Below are 16,924 nucleotides of genomic sequence, written 5' to 3'. Positions count from 1 at the left end.
TTGGGGAAAACCTCCCTGCCTCCACCCACCCAGTAGGATGGTCCTGGTGGTTACTGTCTCGTGTTCAAGAGGCAGCTGCAGTCCAGAAACGCAGAATATAAATAYTTTGGTATGAAAGATGCTGTAGAAATCTAATAGACTGTATAATTTCAAACAGCTATGCCCATCATTGCCTGTGGTGAAAATTATTAAAAGCGTTAAACAGAACTTAGGAGACTCTTCCAGTGTTTTTCACTGTTTTAAAGATCTGTTTACAAGGTCTTGCTTTTTGAATTTATTCATATAAACATACATATATGTGTGTGTGTATACACACATATATGTATGGTCTTGCTTTTTGAATTTATTCATATAAACATACATATATGTGTGTGTGTATACATACATATATATGTATGTTTATATGTATCTCAGTCACCCTATTAGTGGGATTTCCTGATTTAGGGATGTAACCTGGATGCTCTCTCAGTGTAGTTTTATATAGATATAACTATACTGTATGATGCAGTGCTTGTTTTGCATAATATTGTGCAATGTAGTTGTGGAGTAGAGTATGGAATTGAAGGGTGTTTACCTTGTTAGATCAATTTTATGATGCACCATTAAATCAGTTAGAAAGCTGAGCTGTTTCATTCTGTAGGTATACCAGCTGTGATGAAAATCAAATATTTTCCAGTATTTTCTATTGTACTATTTTGATAAAATAAGGAGTTACTATATAACTGTTGCTTTGGTTTAAATGAACTCAAATCTGTAATTTTTTTTCTATAGAACAGGCAATCAGCTTACATCGCATCCTGTTGAACAGTTGCCTTTTCTTTGTTTGCATTCCAGCATGTGGGTGAGGTTTTGGGAAGCRTGCACACACATGCATACAGCCACTGAAAGTATTGCTGTAGGCACAGGGATAGGTTATTGTACTTACCTAAACTATGTGTGCTTATCTGAAGAAAAGTATATTCATGCTCTCATCTATGAATATACAAGAGGAATAGTAAGCATTTTGGTAACATCTTTTTTTCTAAGGTGCTCTGAAAGCATTTCAAAATAGTAAAATGTCATCACTGTAAAGTAGTTAAAAYTATTGGTTCTGTTTCTTATATTATAACTTTGGTGCCTGGAGAGTAAACAATTCGCTAAAATCACAGCTAGTTAACAACAAAGCTGGGAATAGCACAGCTTTATATCACAACTAATTGTATTCTCTGCTCTCTGTTCAGCAGATGATCTTACAGGAAATAGGACAATAACAAAAGGCATCTGTTGAGGGGATCCTGTATTTTTAAATACATGGAAAATTATAAAATTGGTAACTTATTTCTTTAAAGTGAGTAGGCTCAAAAGTTAACATAGCTTTGTACAGGATCAGTGATTTATCTARTAGGGCACTGATACATGGATTTGATTAACATCAGAGCATAAAAACATCCTATGCAGTATGTCAATGATTTTAGATTCAGTGTTTAGTAGGAGTGCTGATTTAGGTGCAAGAGAATATAAAAACAGAATGATTTATCTTCCTCCTGCACAAGAAAAAAGTAGAATATAGTTCAAGTTAGGACTCTCATAGCTCTGAGACCAAAGGTAATATTAAAATTATCCTGTAGTTGGATTTGTTCTGGTGCACTGCTGTCCAGTGGAATCTGGTTAAAGTAACTGAAGCATGATAGACTCTGCTAACACCAATGAGACTATAGAGGTAGTATCATTTAGTCTTTACGTTTAATATTATATTTTAGTAATTTATATTTAAGTCATATATGTGCTGGTCATCTACACAAAAACAGACTTCACCCTTTATTTTAAAGTGAAAGAAAGGCAGTTGTCTGTTTAACATTTTGGCCCTAGTAGATGAACTTGTCTTATCAGAACACAGTACAAAAAGGTACCTCAAAAACTGTTAGATATAGGATTAAGTTACTTTGGCCTTTTACAGAGGCTTTACCCAATAGTTGCTACTACATATAGAAGTAAAATTTTGCAGGGTCAGATCCAAAAATATTTTTGCTTTCATTAATGTCTGAAATACATTTTGCTCTTAAAATGTATATTAAAAGCATTTACTTAGAGATACATAGTGGTTTTAGAATACATTAAAGATTAGCATGATACATACGATATAATTTCATATCATAGGACAGATTAAAGATTAGCATGATATGATGCATTCTTACTGCTACCAGTATTATTTTATCCTACTCAAATGTTATTTTTGCTGTTTGGATGATCAGGGTGGATATTTTATCACATTACATGTCAAGATTTGCAAGCTATTTTGATTATTGAACAGCATTTTTGTGTATGCATTAAATAATAATTAGTGAGATATTAATGTGGAATAACTGTACTTGAGTAATATTAGAAAGCTTCAGATGATGCAGAGTGCAGTGATACAGAATCACACATGCCTCAAGTATCCTGTTGCAATGTTAATTATTTTTAGTGCAGCTTTGTCTAGTGCTTTCAAATCATGTTAACCACAGTAGTTGCAACAAAGGATAGATAAGATATGAATTTAAATGTTAAAACTCATTTAGAGTTTACAAGAAACTACAAGTTCACTATATTGCTTTCATGCACTGAACATACAAATTATGAATATTCATATGTAACTTGGAAAGCACACTGTGCAAAAATTGTCAACACTTAAGTCTGCAAACTTTAAACATTACAATATATTTATGAATATTGGATTATTATTTCTTTTGGAAAAATAAATGTTGCATTCATAATAATTGTTCAAATGATTATTAATGTATTAACTTGTCATACTGCATCTCATAAAATAACACTATAAAAAACATCCTCTCTGTTTTCTATTAGAAAAAAATGCTTAGATTCAAAAGAAAATTGAGATTTTTTTTTCAAAGGAGATGCAGAAAAAGAATGTAGCAATAACTAAGCTTTCAGTAGATACACTCTAATTGTATTGTATCATGGAGGAAGATATATTAGCCTATGAGAAAAATGCTGGAATTTTTTTTCCATGAAACCTTTGAATGAAAAGTATATAAAGGTTTATAAATGAAAATATAAAGGTTTCAGTTAGAGTAACTGGCAGAGTTTACCAACTGTGTTAATTTCTGTAATGTTTTCAAACCTAAATATATCACTTATCAGTATGATTATAAAAAGCAAGAATGAACATGGATAGGAGCTCAGGGCTGTCTGCATATTACAGCTGAGTTTGGCTTATGTCTGATATTTGTCTCATAAGGGTACAACAAAACACTGGCTGCAAAAGCTCTTTGAGCTGTTTGACCAAAAATTATTACTGATGTGAGTTTGAGAGTCTGCCAAAATAATGTCAAGTCATTTCAACTTCTCAGCTTTGACTTTGGTTCTTTTCTGCAGTTTGTCTGTCTTACAGTATTACCTTGTTAGTGAGCATCTTTGCTTAGTCAATGCAGCTTGTGCAGACGTGTCAAAGAGTTTGGACCAGCAGCTGCACGAACCTCAGCACAGGCTGACAACTCATTTTCAGAAGCAGATTTCCTGGACAACGTTGAAGCTAAATTCTCCCTCTCTTTGGGTATCAGTAGCAGTACACTGGACTGGGTAATTCAGTGGTAGTGCAAATATACTTTCTGGCATGTATACAGCAGTATGTATACTTCCATATCTGCCCTGTAAACAAAAAAAATGGTAATTAAGCAGCAGTCTCACATATAACAATAAACCCAGGGAGACACAGACTGCTGAATGAGAGTAGTCTAACCTTTGTGTATATTGTATAAAAATATAGCCTGCATACATACATTTGTTGTTAATTTATCAAACTGTAGTGTATATATTCAGCATCTTTAAATGCTTCTACTTTATTTTAAAAATGTATGGAGCATTTTCTTGTTCTAGTTTTCCCATTTTTTAATTCAGAGATTGTGTCCATGCACCATGGGAGGCACGCTTCTTGACATCAAAGTTAGTTAATTCTTTCTTCCCTCCAAATTGCTACGCTAAAGTCATTGCTTACTCTCCAATGTATGGCATGGCTGAGAGAGTTTAATTCATATCCTGACACGGTCAAGGGAAAAAAAAAGGCTAAACTAATCTGTTTTTATTCTGTTTAGTGTAGCATAAAAACAAATTTAATGATGCATAAAATTCTCACATGCTAATTACTATGTTTACTTCAACATGAGCAGTTTGCATTACTTTTTACTTTACATTAACATCTATTATGTTACACCCTACTTAAACAGTACGCACTAATCAGAGACAAAAGTTGCATTAAATTGTCCAGATATAGTCATTAAAAATAAAGTAAAATGTAAACAAAGAAACAAGCTAGGCTAGAACTGTAGATGCTCCATATCGAATTATGAAACAGAAATGTCTTTAGCTCAACCAGTTTCATTTTGTTATTAGATCAGATTTAGAAGACTTTGCAATGTTTTACCTGTAGCAGTACAACTGCACAGTTCAAAGATCTGAAGATTCAGCTTTCAAATAGCTCACTAAAAGTAGCGTTATTTTTAACTTCTTCCTTTGAAGAGGAAAACCAGCTAAATACAGCAAAAAGATTTTTGACTTTGTGGAATGGGGCCAATGCTTTCCTCAGGAATAAAGATTAGAAAATGAAGAGTACCATTCTCTCTCCTATCCCCTCTTGAAGAAGAATAGACATATTAATGGAAGAGAAGTCTATCAAAGGTTATTGGATACAAAGCATCCTCTCTGGCTCAGGAACTTCCTGAATTCCAGATCCTTGGACGATCTGGACGATGGGCATGTTTGTGGAAGTACCATTGTATGTTTATCCTTCACTTGTCGTATTCCCTCAGCTGAGCTAAATAAGACTTTTGGTCTGACACAGAAAGGCCATTTTTACATCTGAGTTTCTTTAGATATATTTAGAGCTCTGACTTTAAAGGAGAAAGGCTTTTTTTTTAATTAAAAGTAAAGGCATAGTACAGATGTCTGTGGTTTCTTTGAACCTATTGTAATTATTATTTCAAGATTTTGCCTTCAGTCTTACTTTTTTTCATTGTAATGCACCACACCTTTTAAGTGCTGGCCATTCAATGAGCTGGCAAAGGCAGTGTGGTGGTGCTAGAAGGTAAATTACAGCTCTGCTAAATGTCTTGTTTAGGTACTGACTTTTGAAGCCCTATGTAAAATGGCCATGATGAATTAACTTAGTTAATCACTCTTAAGCCAATGTGTATGAAAGTGACAGCGCTGGGACAAGGTTTTATCTCTCCTTAGAAGTGTATGAAATGCTTATCAACCTGTCTGGACTTTAAAAGTCAGCCCATAATAGTCAGATACAAGTCTTTGGGCTCAATTCCAGGCTAAGATTCACAGAGATAAACATCTATGCACTAATTAGATGCATCAKTCTATTTAGGCCAAATGGTTAAAGAAAAAAGATAGAAAGAGGGTTGAGCTACCCAGAGGCAGAAAACAGTGGAAATTAGGAGTCACACTAAATAGTTTATACTTTTTGATTTTACTACTGAAACTGAATTTTAGAAATGCGTGGTATCCATTTGCGTTAAGCCACACACATATTTCTCAAGTGAACGAACTCTTCTCTCCTGACTTTGCAGACAAGACCCTGCAGCATAACCTATTTTAAATAATTCAAGATTCACCTTAATAACAACTTGGCCCAAGGGCAGAAAATATTTGGAACATTTAAGGTAAGAGAAAAAGGACAAGGAGATAAAGCTGCACTGTGGCTCAGGAGATTCCTGTGAGTGCAGAGAGAAATTATTTTCAAACATGGACTGTGATTATCAACATTAAAAAGAAACATTATATTTTTCCAGTATAAAATAGGGAGACTGAGATGAGAAGAACAGAACCAGGAGGCAAAATGTGCAAAAAAACGTGGAGAACATTGTTAATGATTTCTGCAATGTACAGGTACAGTTTTATGATACCAGTAAAAATAATGTTTCTGGCCAGACAGATGGTCATCTTTGCATACTGAGGCTTTAATTCCCAATCACACTATTCTCTCTAGATCAGTGATTAAGCTAGACTTTATAACTATCTGCATTAAAAACTGTTTGCTGTCTTTTTAACTGTCTTTCTAGCACAAAAGCTATTTTTAAAAACTTTTCCACACTATCTTTTCTCCACTTCACATGCCACTGATGAAAAAAAAAATGGGAAGAAAAGTGAAGTGCAAATTCCACAACTATTTTGTTCTTAGTCAAGAGTCAGAGATTTTTATATAAATGCTGATACTCTTCAAGGTGTATACTCTCATGACTGATCAAATGTCTAAGACTGAATCAGGAGATAAGATTTGTTACTGTCTTTTTATATGAGAAGAACAGAAACAAAGTGATGCAGCTTCACCAAGCAGCTGTCTTTCTTGTGTAAACTTGAAAAGTAGTGAAAAATGTGAATCTAAATTTTGCTCTTTTGAACTGAAATGGCAGTRCACACTAAATTTCTGTTTACCTGCATTACTGCAACTTTTGGTTAGAATGAYAAATGAAATTATTTTTGTCCATTTTTTGGTAAAATAACTGGTTTTTAGTCCCTTTTTATGATAAAAATTGTATCTACTATAGAATAGTATAGAATATAGAATTGTATCTACTATAGTATAGTGTAGCTGAAGAAAAGCAAACTCTAGTTCAAGATTTAAACCACTGACAGTTAACCTGAATTTATTTAGCCAAGATAATATTGATGAACTACAAATCAGACTAAACAAAATCTCCTGTTGTAAACAAAGCAAAAGAATAATAGTGGTGTATTCTGGTGACTCTTGTCAAAGAGTCACATAAACATGTATTTTTTTATCCAGTAAAACTTTAGAAAAAGATGTTCTGCAAAGAAGATAATCCAGACAGAACAGTCAGACATGATGGGTGAACTCCAACCCACTGGCTTCAAAGACAAGATCCTTTGTGGCCCTTAGGGGTACAATTTACCTCRTTTTTTTAGAATCCATGAATAGGTGTTTGAAGATTTTCCTTCCTCCTTCCAGTCAAGTCTAATTTTTCAAAGGTCACGGGTGTTTAAAACCTGATTTTTCTTTAAATTAGTTCACAAAAGCAGGTAATAGACATGACAAAAGGCATCACTCAGATGGGGAATAATAGGAAAGGGGAATTATTTAAAATTATTTTAAATGCATGTAGAAGGTGTTTTAATTTTTTCTTTGTCCTAATAAATTTTATTATTGTGCAAAACATGGGTTGCACTTTATAACATAATAGTATCTTGTATAGTTTTTCTTTAAACAAGACTTCTAGTCCTTAATGCTACTTACAGCAGTTTTTCATGCATATTTTAGAACAGAGACTTTAATTAGAAGCCTGCTCATCTGTACAAAGCTACCAGCTAGAAACTGCTGTGCTATCTTTTGAGTGAATTTCTAGCAGAGTTTCCATCTGTGCTGCATATATGGCTGGGACAGTACCAACAGCAATTACTGCTCATTGCAAAGATCATTCCTAGTTGATGGTCATTTCAGTCTCACTTTTGAACATATACTATAGTTATCACTGAGAAAGATTTGAACCACAATGCTGGAAGCAANAAAAAAAAAAAAAAAAAAAAAAAAAAAAAAAAAAAAAAAAAAAAAACTAGAGAGAGAGAGAGAGAGAAAAGCCAGTGGATAGAATTCAGAGCAACTATTTTATGAAGTATTAAAGTTATCCTTATTATCCTTACACAACCATTTTTCTGGTTTCCACAGAGTCTGTGTCTGAAATCATGTGATATATATTCCAAAACTGGCTTCTATGAAAGAATTCTAGACATTTGGGGCCTATGATAAGAAAAGGAGTGCTTTGCAGACTTCAGCAAAATAGAAAATGGGGGAGAGGATGGGGGCCACTTTCAGAATTCATTATCTCAGCCATGATGAAAAGCGTTAAGAGCTGTAGCAATTATTTGTAGTTAACTGTTGCAAATATGCATCTWAGTAGTATGTAATTTAAAAAAAAGACTGAAATCTGGAAGCCTTCTCTGATACACTGTGCAAGCTAAATATCATCCAGATAAAGATCAAGAGTACAGCACAGAAAAAATAACCACATTCAATATGATATGATAGGAAACAGGAATCTCTAATGTGCTGAAGTCATTACCACTTTAACTTGATGGTAGGAAGAAGAGAGTGAAATAAATATTTCTTAAATCCTTCTGTGCAATACAGCTTACTCTTTGTGTTTATACAGCAAGCCTTTCCAGAGATCTCTCCACATTGTACCAGATACCAGAATATCGCATRTTACAAAATGCCAACGTAGAGAGCAGTCTGATTAGAACTGTAACATTGCATTTGCAAACAGCCTACTTCAGTTACAGATTAACAGCAAGGATATCATTTATTAAAGGAGAAAATTAATGGTTGSTAAAAGCAAGGTATGAAAAAAAGGCATGCTGGAAATCACTAGAAAACCTTAAGACCTGATTGTAGTGTATGTTTTAGTTCTTGCATGCAGCATATCATTTTTATGCAAATTATCTCGTCAAGACCAAGTATACTTCCCAGAGATTATTAACAGTTCTGGTTTATCTAATGAAAAAGACACAATAATGGTGAGGCTCTGATTTGTAAAAGTCCGCTCAACCTCTCTCTCCATCAGGCCTCAAAAATAGGTAGTAGGCATGACAGAAGGTGGCACCTAATGGGAATGGTGGAATTAAAATCTAAGGCAACAATATTTTTATGATCGTCACCGGGAGGCTGCAGGTAAAGGAAAGAGGTGACAATGGCCCTTCCTACTTCCGCTAGAAATCTTGCTCCCTGCCTGCTTCAGGATCTAATTCAGCAGCAGATCCTGCCTGAATAGTACTGGTATTTGTGCTGCTGTATATCAAACAAAGAGGAGTAATAAGATGACCAGAATTCCCTGCCAACCTAAAGTGAATACTAAGTTCCAAAAACTCTTCCTTCCCATTACCCCCTACAAAAGTCTACAAAAAGGCTCACCAAAAACCAAAAAAACCTACAGAAGTCAGCTAACTATTGCAATCTAATCTGTATGGCAATATTTTACCTGGCAGGCATAAGACTATTTTTGTGTCCTAGATACATGCACTAGGCATCACAAAACATACTGTTGTATTACTGAGCACACTGTAAGGATGTGCAATTACACAAGATATCTTTGCGTGAWCTAAAATGAAAAACTTTCCTGAAACCTCTTGCACCTGGCAATCATTTTAACTGTAGTCACTTTTCAAACTGCTACAGCTCATAAACTCTTTTACTGTAAATGTGAATAAGCAAAAAGGCCTCTGGATGTAAAATATGGTTGACAGCAGCAAGTCTTAGCATACCATCTGCAGTGGCTGCACTCAAATATTTATTATGCAAGTTCCACTAAGGAACAATCAATAACCTTTAACAGAGAGCTGATGAAGGGTTCAGAGGAGAAAGCTGTGTGTCAAGCAACTTGTGACAGTATAAAGAGACTACAGAAATATGTGCATTCAAGAGGAGAGCTGTCAGACATTTGAAAGTTGGAATTTAGCATTCAGTCACTCTGTTTCATGAATAGATGCTGGATTATTACAAGAATCATCTTTAAACTGAACTGATTTTTTAGGAACCAAATTATTCATAGAGATGAATATTGTTCTAGCAATACTGTGTTGTGGAATGCAGGTACGTCCGTCTGCTGCCAGGGATGACCTTCCTGCTGAGCATCTTACCCTCATTTCAGGATCCTGGATTCTCAGTGGTACACTCTGCAGTCACTTTGATGCACTGAACAGAGACTTCCTCACAATATTGGCTAAAAATACAACTTGTGATAAGGTAGACTTACTTTTACTCCAAACAGGTAGAAACTCCGCTTGTTCCTGATCTTTCTGCTTCCCAAAGCTCTGTTCTCAAACGTTAGGGACTGCTTACTTCATAACAGTAATCTTCTCTTCCCCAGGCATTTGAGGAACAACATGAATGGGATCTCAAGTTCTCTGTTTCAGCTTGTCTCTTGTTGAGGCTAATAGGGCAGTGCCAGTGTTTGTTCAGCAGTCCCCATTGTCTGATACCGTGGGCCTGGGTTACCATTTATCAGACCTGTTCTTCCAGCTAGTCTACATTCCTTGCCCTCTTCATTTCCAGGATGGGGTGATACTTTATGAAGATAGTTCCTGAGCCTCCCAAAGGGGGCATACTCCCTCTACAAGAAAACAGTCATTGTACAAATTAATTTAAAACTGAAATAAATAATTTGAAAAACATTTTGCTGAATAGCCCTAATATTATGATCTCTTTCCTCTTCTGCTTCTCTGTTCCCAGGAAATAAAGCACCATCTTTCTACACTCTAGCCATATCTGCAGCCTGATTTAATGGAATCTTTTCCAAAGTCRTCTTGTTTGAGAGGTTTGTAAGCTTTGCTGCTCTCTGCAAGTTCAGTGCAAGCTCCCTGGAATAGCTTTATTGAAAAGGATTTTGAGAATTTATTAGCACTGTAAAAATTAAATTATTGCAAAAATTTATTAGAATACAAAGCATTAGATATTAATAACAACAATACTATCTTCCTAAAATTTCATTTTTTTTWWAACTAAAACTAAGGAGTAATTCAGTAAGTAAAATGGTATTTTTGCTTCGGAAAATTCTTACAACTTTTCTCACAATATTGTCAGGTGTTTTATAAATACCCAGCTATGGATTCTCAGTCTTCACAGGAGGCAGATGTGTCARTAAACTTAAGAAGAAAAAATAAAAATCATAAAGCTTCTGCTTCATTGACTCTTAACTGAGATGATCATAAATAATGCTTTGAATTCGCTGTCAACCTGAGAGGAACGATCTACTGAATAGTATGAATGCCCTCTACAGGCAGAACAAGAAACCTCTTTCATTCTGGGACTGATCTCAGTTTGTCTGTTCATTAAGTAGGTCCTAAATAAACAAGTGTGTATTGGTCTGTATTAGTCTGTATTGTGTGACATTGTATGAAACTGGTAAATGGTGCAGCTCTTGTTGACATTGTTGCTACACAGTTAATAATCTTGTCACAGACTTTTCACCAGTAATAAAGGCAGGCTGCTACTGAATTAAATGGGATCATGGAGCAGGAGTTAAGGCTGCACCCTTGGTTCACCTGTGCTGCAGAACTGTTGACACTCCTGGCCTGGTTTGACTGTACCATCTAGCACTCTTTCACATACCCTCAGCATAACACTGTGAGCTTTTGCCAGTCCCATGAGCTGCAGAACAGCCTTATGATTATTTTAAATATTTTGAGATGAAGAAAAAAATAGAATCTGTCTCTTCCCTCCCCCCGGTATCTACAGCCATGGCAGCACCATATGTGGTTCAACAAACATCAAGGGCCTGTTGATATGTGTTGTGGACATACCAGTTATATGTCAATTTGCCTCTGATCTAGAGACCAGTCCTGTTCTCTAAAGCCGCAGTAATCCTCTACAACAGTCAGTTTTTGAAATAATCAATAGTGCATTTTCCTGACAGGCCAAGTTAGTGTGCAGGCACTATTTGTTAGATAGCCTACAACCAGCAGGTGAAAATAACTTCCTGCTGAAASAGCAGCCCATGAAAACAGATGCTAAAGCTACAAGGCCTGCCCTATGCTTACTGCTGTCTCTGTCCACTACAAGTGGCCAGTGGTTTCAGAGTCTATCTCACAATGGTCTCTTATTCTCCACAGAAGAATAGCAATTAGCAACTATTGCATGCCTGAACTTTGCAACATGGGCTCCATCTCAGCATATCTGTGCTGGCTTTCCCATTGGCCAAGACTACTCTGCATGAGGTCACCAAAAATACAAATATGYGCACTCAATTTAAGAGAAGGATGATCTCATCCCCTAGCCAAAGATGAATGCAAATAAAGCTGCTTGAAACTATCATGTATTCAGAGCAGGAAAAAAGGCCTTTAAACACAGTCTTTACTAGAATAAGACGACTGACAGACACTATGTGGAGGGCAACAAATGTCAAATGTAACAAGAGTAACAAAGTAACTACTGTACTAAAAATCAGTAACAAGCAAGCACCCTGATATGGCAGAGAACCTACAGCCTTGCTCAATCTTGATAGTCACCTTCAGCTTTGCTATTTACAGAGGAGGTGCTGAACATTTGTGATACTGTGCAAATGATAATGTGCTTAGATTTTCCCAGAACATGTTGCATGCACCTAGATTCACTCTAAAAAATAGCCTTGATTTCAAGTTGCACATAAACTGCTGTTCTAACTTCATGCAGAGAACAGAGTAATAGCTATATTCAAAGACTTTACCCATATAGACAGATGACTTGCTTGTATTTTCCTTCAATTCTGCCATTGAACTTTAGGTAATGCATTGAGTCCATAAAATCAAAATACATTATTACAATAATTGCCTATTCTCTATAAACATGGACAAATAACTGTTCTTTTATGTGAGAAAGCAAAGAGAGGTGTTCCACATACAGCAGCCTAAGCTGTCAGCAGAGAAGCACTGAGGAGCAGAAAACTGATCAACTTTTCAAAGAGCTGCCACAGCATACATATGATTTCCCAAGTTGGGTTATTGTGAAACTGGCAATTTCAAAAATACTTTTATTTTCCATYCATACTTATAGCACAATTGAAAATCAGTCAGTCTCCACATATATGGCTTTGGATTTACTGGGCAGACTTGCACATTCTCAATCTCTAAAAGATCTTAACTCATATCTGAAGGGAGGGTGTCAAAGGGACGGGGACAAACTCTTTTCAGTTGYCCCATGTGACAGGACAAGAGGCAGTGRGCAGAAATTGAAGCACAGGAAGTTCCGCCTGAACGTGAGGGGGAATTTCTTCCCTGTGAGAGTGACGGAGCACTGGAACAGGTTGCCCAGAGAGGTCTCTGGAGATATTCAAGAMCTGCCTGGATGCAACCCTGGCTAACATGCTCTAGGTGACCCTGCTTCAGCAAGGAGGTTGAACTAGATGATCTCCAGAGGTCTCCTCCAACCTTACTGATTCTATATTCAAGGTCCATTGAAAGCTTATCCTTTACAGTAAGTCTCTGAGAGTTGTTCTTAGCAGCAGGAAAGAAAGCCAGGTACTTGTTTTATTTACATATGTACATTATCTATTTTACAAATTTTTGTTGCTTGTGAATTGTTTGTCCTCCTTTTGAGAGACAGCGAGTGCAAGCGAGTGCATGTGCCTGCGTGTGTGTGTGTGTGTGACAGCTTCCTAATCTCCACTGCAGTGCATAATAAGTATGCACTTTCCCGCAATTTATATAACCCAGACTTTGTTACCTACCATATACTTATGCTAGCTCTGAGTTCTTTGGTTGTCTCTGTTGATATGCAAGCTTGCACTGTATACATCCCCTGTCCCACCAAAGGCCTGTCCAATTAATCCTTCCTTCACAAAACACCAGTACCACTATACTATTTATTACACTTTTGACTCCTTTTTAAATCTCTCTCTCTTTCCAGTACAGTTACCTCAAGGCAAGTACTGCAAATGTTAAGGTTTTACTATTCAAACAAAATAGCTTCATTAGCTTGCCACTACATRCAATTAAAACAGAGTATAGGGCTTGGATGGGGTTTATCAAAGCTCCTGAGCTGGGCTCCTTTTCACACCTTGTTGCATAAAATGAAGAAGGTATTTTATCAAGGTGTCTGTGAGTGAAATATCAAAGAAAGCAGGGGCTGTAAAGCTGACAGCTTTCRAAGTACCTGTGCATGTCATTCACAGCATCCAGAATATAACATGTCAACAGACTGTCACAGTTTTAGGCCAAGAGTTAAAAGAATGACAGAGGWGGGTAAGTTTGCAGTAAATCTGTATTTTAACATTGGCTAATGCTTTATTTGTGATTATGAAATTAACACTGAATTTCATCATTTGCAGGACTCATGGTTAGTATACTGTTTGTAAAACTCCCAAGGCTCCAAAGATTACTGATGTGCCTTTGCAGCTCAATTTTAGTTCAAGCAGAGATTTTTTTATTATTTTTTTCATGAAATTAAATAACTTTGTCATCTGCAGTTTTCATCATCCCAACAAAAATCTTAAATGTACAAAGTAAGCCATCTTAGTCTGCTTATGAGAAAAGCTGAAGTTCTAAGATAAAGCTGTTAACATCTGAATGGAACCTATATAATAAGATAAATAATGAAATTAAATCTAATAATTATAGCTTAAAGTAAAACCATTACAGAATTCAGACACTGATTTCTGAGAAGTCTTGGATATTCCATTCTTCCAGCCTTAGTCCCATTCATATTTAATTAATCTAAGTGTGTGTAATAACCATTCTATATAAAACAAAAACCAGTAAAAATGAAAAAAACACAAATAAGCAAATTGAAAATGCACTACTATAACTCAGGTATGCTGCAATTAATTTTTGAGCACCATCTGCTGGTCTGTTTCTACAACAACCACTGAATTTCCCCAAGGCAGTAAGATCTAGATACATACCTAGTCCGTATCCATCTATCACATACTTTGTCACATATTTATTAAAGCATCCTGCAAGTCATGGATTATCATCATACTACAGAAAATAACTGAATTCATATAATAATGGAAGCTTATAGGAGAGATGTGTTGGAAAGGTTATAATGGTCTCTCTGTGGCAAACAAGTTGAGAAAAGGACTGTCATAGCGAAGTTTAAACTGAACAGATTTCTAAAGTATATTGAAATAGAAAGCAAATTACCACTGTTTTTCTTCTTGATGTACTATATGTTATCCCTACCACAATTCTTGTCAGCAAGGACAGAAGAGATATCACTGCCATCTTTTATTTCTTGGATTCTCCAGGTACTGCTTGAAAGAGAARAGTAGCACAGATATAAACTCAGCCTCAAATATATCATCATGATCCCTCCTTGCTCTCCCCTTGCTCCTGCCAATGAAAGGATATCATGTCGYATACTTTCCTTTCTCCTTACTTCATTCCAGAAAGGGAAAAACCTAACACTTTCTCTAGGACAAGATACCAGGGTCCAACATTAGGAGCCTGGATTCTGGTAGAGTTAAGTACTAACAAATCTGTGGCCTGATTCTCTTCTCCTTCTCCCTAGGACGCTAAATAAGCGCGCACTAAATATGCCTTCATTTTCCAATTACCAAGATACTTTACAAAATAAGAAATCTGCTCTCACTCAATTTCTAGTTTGAATTGCCTTGTAAMGACTTTTAGAAGGGAGCATTTGAACCTTCCCATTTTCTTCATACCTTTATGACAAATGTACTTAAGTGCCACACACATATAATGATCAAAATTAATTTAGAAAAGTTAGTTTCAGCATCAAGCTGAAGGTACAGCCTTCAAGGCCTAGATATAAAACACTAGCCTGTTAATATGCTAAGCAGTTATTCAATTAATTTGAACATTGAATATTTACTTATTACCAACTATCAAATGAATTATTAATATTCCCAAGTTGCTTTTTCTGCCCAGGATACTTCTATCAATTTGAGTTTATTCTGTATATCCTTCAATATTTCACAATAGTCTGTTGTCCCAGGAAAATCTTGATTTCTGTATCATTCCAAGAAAACACTTAAGCATGCGCTTACTTTGTTCATGCTGAAGTAAATCGGACTGCTTCTGCATTTTAATTTAATCACGTATGCACTGGATTGAGACTCTGGAGCCCTGTGGAGGCTGACAAAAATTTAGGTCTAAGTAAAAGTGCATGCAGAACACTACTTACTGTTTGTGAATGGAGTCTTTTCAGAATGTAAGCATGCTTGACAATTCTTCAAGGAACACTAACACTTTATACAGGAAAAATAAATCCAAGTTCTCTTAGTCTAGTTGAYTGTCTCTTGGATTAAGATGGTTCTAAAAAGAGAAAGTGCAATGTCTTCTCAATACTGATCAATAATTGACAGGAATCCCAAGGCACTGATACAAAGTTTCATTTACTGATAGTAGAATTTGTCCAAAATCGAAGAATCTGGGGCAACATATATAGGAATCTTTCTGCAATTTCTTTAAAATTCCAATTAGAACATTTTTTTCCATCTACAAAACAGCAGTTTAAAGGCTTGTTTTGTGCTCTTTTCTCTTTCTCGAAGAGATGGTATWATACAAGGAAACACGGTATAATACAAGGAAAAATGTAAATAAACAACTTTCTGTAGAAAAGCTGTTTAACTTCTTAACATTTTAACATGGCACTTTATCCAGTTGTCTTGTTGTCTTCATCTTTTCACACTAACAACTTCTTTCTCTCACACCATACTGACATTATTCATAGACTTTGTTTCAGTACCATGATACTGTGTCTACTGACATCCTGATGCACAGGATCTATTATTTTACAATTCTCCATTTCGTTCATCATGAAAAGTTGCACTKCTTACAGGAAATAGCTACAGCTGTTACACAATTTAGTAAATCTAATCATGAGCAACTTGTAAAACATTCTTTTCCCAGCAGTTTAAAAATAGTCCAGTGAAATTCAGTTTGCATWGTTGAAATATTGATGTTCTGTGGAAGAGCTCCAAGTGGGTTCCCAGCTTGTATCCAACTATAGCACAACAAGCACAATGTTGGCCTTTTTGGCTCTAGTTTTGGAGGCATTAACCATCAGCTGGGGGCATTTGTGGATTTTCAACAAAGCACCTTCCTAAGTTCCAGGGGGCTCCTCTTTAGATGTCCTACTAAAGTTTCAGGATGTTTTTCTTGTAGCATCCTGCTTTAGTTCCAAGTCCTCCTGGAAGCCCCCTATGAGTTTCAGTTTTCCAGGGAGGGGTGGGGAGGAAGGAGAGAGTATGTCCATATGAGAAAGGACTACATCCTCACAGAAGAAGGTGGGAACAGGGTACTAGCAATTAGTAATACAAAGTAGTATGCAACAATTCATGGGTTTTTAGAACTAAATCTGCTCTAAGAAGTCTACAGTTCTTTACTGTTGTAGTTTGAGTTTTCTCTGTATTAGAGGAAACAGTATTCATATTCATTAAAGACAACTTGCATTTTAAATACTTGTATCATATTGATTTCCTGGTTCAAATGA

The sequence above is a fragment of the Rhea americana genome, unplaced genomic scaffold (genome assembly GCF_003343005.1).
Source record: "Rhea americana isolate MKP2758 unplaced genomic scaffold, rheAme1 scaffold_124, whole genome shotgun sequence".
In the NCBI taxonomy this organism is placed as follows: Eukaryota; Metazoa; Chordata; class Aves; order Rheiformes; family Rheidae; genus Rhea; species Rhea americana.
The sequence above is the reverse complement of the archived record's forward strand: the minus strand, read 5'-3'. Positions refer to the sequence as shown.